Below are 3,501 nucleotides of genomic sequence, written 5' to 3' on the forward strand. Positions count from 1 at the left end.
AATAAATCACTCATACCTACTATGAGATCATAGTCTGGTGAGGTGTTACATATGACTGCCTTAGTAATTGCAGTACGTTAGTCTGTCAATGTAAACCTAAGATCGATTGCCATTTCTCTGCAAATGATCTCCCTTTCATCAGCTAATTTCAACATAGTTGGCTCTGACTTACGAGTAACGTCTGTGATTTTACAGAATCTAGAGGATATACATGAAATTTGCGAGCCCGGATCTAACAATGCTTTTATTTCGTATCCGTTAACTCGTACGTCAAGGATTACACGCTCGTCTTGAGGTGCGTTCTTTTGTCTTAGTGACAAGACCCGGTATGTTTGTCACTTGACTTCAACTTTTGGTTTCACCTTGCACGTATGCTTGTGGTAACCTCCAGTTCCGGTACAGTCGGCAAACTTCTCGATAAAGTGTTTACACTTTTCTGCGTGCCTTTCATTCCATCTGCCATTCGGCTCATGTTGGGTCATTCGCCAATTGCAATCAATCCCACTACAGTTCTTAACCTCCCTATGCCTGGGCTTAGGGTTGCCTACCGGCGGTCCATTTCTGTTGGTCTGGTTACCCTTAGGGATGACATTGATCTTGTTGCTTTCAGAACCATTAATATTTTGTTCTTATTGCTACCCTTGTCACCCCCTTTGTGTACCTTCTGACCTCCATTAGTAGATTGAGAGTCTCGACCATTGCCTGATCCTCCGGTAAGATTGCCGTTGACCTTCTTCTGAGCATAAGTGAATTTCACTACGGAACTAGGGCGTTTGGTAAACGTCTGATCCGCTCTCGAGTAAAATTCTGCCCAGGTTAAGTCCACTAGCTTCATTATACCGTAGGTAGGTCCCTCAATGGAGATCTCTCGTACCTTGTCCGGGTAAGATTGATGCATATCGGCGTACAGAATCTCTTTATCTTTCCTATGTAGGTTTGACCAAAAGATTGTCTGCTCCCATAGTACACACATGGATAGCTTATCAGGTGACATCTCCTGAGTTTGAGCCCATGACATGCGTGTGTCCAACTCTAATAAGTAGTGGGACACCGGCGTTCCTTCTTCCGGTGGTATCATGATCTATACAAGCAATTCCGGTCGAGGGTCCGTCGAAAATAAGTGGACGATCATCTCACTTTGCTCTTTCCACGTTTTCAGCTTAGTGATCGCTTGTTTCGCCTTCTCTAACTTGTTATACTTGTAAGAGGACGGCTCAAAGCTCTGCTGCGCTGCTTCGAACCATAGGTTCTTCCGTAGATTAGCTGTAAGCATAATCTATCCAAACTCTTTCAAAGACCTAGATAACAACGCCAGACTGCTAGTATCGATTGGATCCTTTCGGTCTTTTCGATCAGATCTGTATGTCGTTGGTAGTTTACCTATGTCCTTTACAAACTTTTTGCCTTCCACAGCCTTCTCGGTCTGAATCACTCTTAGTTCTGAATCGATCTTAGTCTGGAAATGCGTATCCATTGTCATATAAAGACTAGCGGCATCAATCATACCTAGAAACATCGCTTCGAGTGAAGCTGCCTCGGCCCTGTTCATTTGAACAGTGAATTCAGCAATTTTCAAATCACTACTAGAATGATCTGTTCCCTTCGTTTCTGATTGCATTTGACCATGCAGTCAGTTATCTGCCTCATCCTTTGATCCATCGATCTGCTCGATGTTATTGAACGCTTCGGATGGGGCAGCATCTTTCTTCGTCTCTGAGATAGCCGCTGGGGGCGAACTGTCTTCCAATGACGAAAAGAATTTTCTCGCTTTCACCTGATCAGGTTTCGGCTCTTCGGTCGGTTTGTCCTTCTGAAATACCTCTGGGGCACTCTTAATGGATTTAGATTAGACTCTTGTTCAGATGCCATTCGCGACATTACTGTTGCGTCCACTCCAGGTGAGGGTTGATTTTCGGGTGATGAAGATCGGATTATGTTTGCCTCTCCATTGTCTGACAACATCTCGAACGCCAATATGGCTTGATAGAGTGACAAATGCTCTGATATCAAGTCGGGAAGATCTACCAGAAGATCCCGAATTGCGTACCAAATTAAGTATGCAAAACTTCCATCTCTCTTAGTTCCGAATACCTCCGGCAATATCTTTTGAAACTGACGGAAACGTTTGCGTGCTTGCTTACCGTCGTCAGTTTTCATTAGTTTTAGCCGATTGTAATACTTATTATCCTTAAACAAATCGTACCCAAACTTTCTTACCGCTGCATATTACCGCTGCATACATAACATACCTCGGTGATATGGTACCATCTGGGTTGGTCTTCAATACGTCCGGAAAGAACGTTCCATACGTATTTCGAAACTACCATGCCCTGTTGGCCCGCTGTCGGATCAACTCTCGTTTATTCTCCTCCTGAAGACCAATCTGTGCCTGATATGAATTACCCAGATCAAAGTTCTGTCGCCAAGCCGGTCGGAGTGGTGTTTTGGGTATATGCAGGAATTGTGAAGCAATCCTGCTGTCCGAATCGTCGTCCTGACGGTGAAATGTCTGGTCCACATCATCCGGACATATATCCACGAATCGCAGTTGTTCTTCCGATACGTTGATTTGGGGCTGATCCAACAGTGCTGGTGGATTATACTCCAAGTCATCCTCCCCTGATTCATCCTGACCTTGATCCTTCGCTGCGGTTTGCTTTTTCTTCCGCCGCTTAGTAGGTCTCAAATCATGAACCATTGGTTGGTAGTCCTTCAGGAAGGCTCTCCTATCCCTTGCTATCATGTGATAAGTAGGATCTCGCATACGTGCTTTGTGCGTATCCACTGGTGGAGATGGTACATCTGATTCCAGTGCATGTCGGAGTTCCTATGACGTTGAGTTGTCCGATGAATGCGTTTTCTCGGCTTTTCCCTTTCGAGATTACCTTAGGATGCATCTATACCCGAGTCAGCCAACTTCTTACGTTTTTGTTTAGTCAGAATTGGTACTGTTTGTCTTGGTGTGATCTCCGTTACGTCAGAGTCCACTGATGATGCCGGGGGTGTTTTCAGCTTTTCATCGCCTTCAGTAAACCAATTCATTTTTGCAGCCTTAGCTACATTCGATAATTGTTTCCTTTCGTCATAATATCAATAGCGTATATAAACTTAAAAATATGTAAAAGTCGGTCTCCTCTAGGATGACTATACGATACCAAGACGTTAAAATGCAAAATGTTAAAAATAAGTTTAGCTTCAGCCCTTGGTAGTGAGCAAAAGATTAGGGGATTTTAGACTGAGACTATTGTCTATATGCTCCGCTCTAATCACTCACTACTTCGGTCTAGATTTATTTATATTTTAGCTACTAAGACTAGATATCATTCCATTGGAAGCATATTTTACATTTCACGCCTCGAAACAATTATTTACTCAAAATAACCAATAAAATATCTCTAAGTCCAACTTAAGAAAATAAAAACACCAAGCTGGTGCAGTATACATCTGCACCTAAACCCCATCACTTGGTACCTAGCTCTCCATCCCATTTAAGGCATAGAC

The sequence above is a fragment of the Sphaeroforma arctica genome, assembly GCF_001186125.1.
Source record: "Sphaeroforma arctica JP610 unplaced genomic scaffold supercont1.1216, whole genome shotgun sequence".
Taxonomy (NCBI): Eukaryota; class Ichthyosporea; order Ichthyophonida; genus Sphaeroforma; species Sphaeroforma arctica.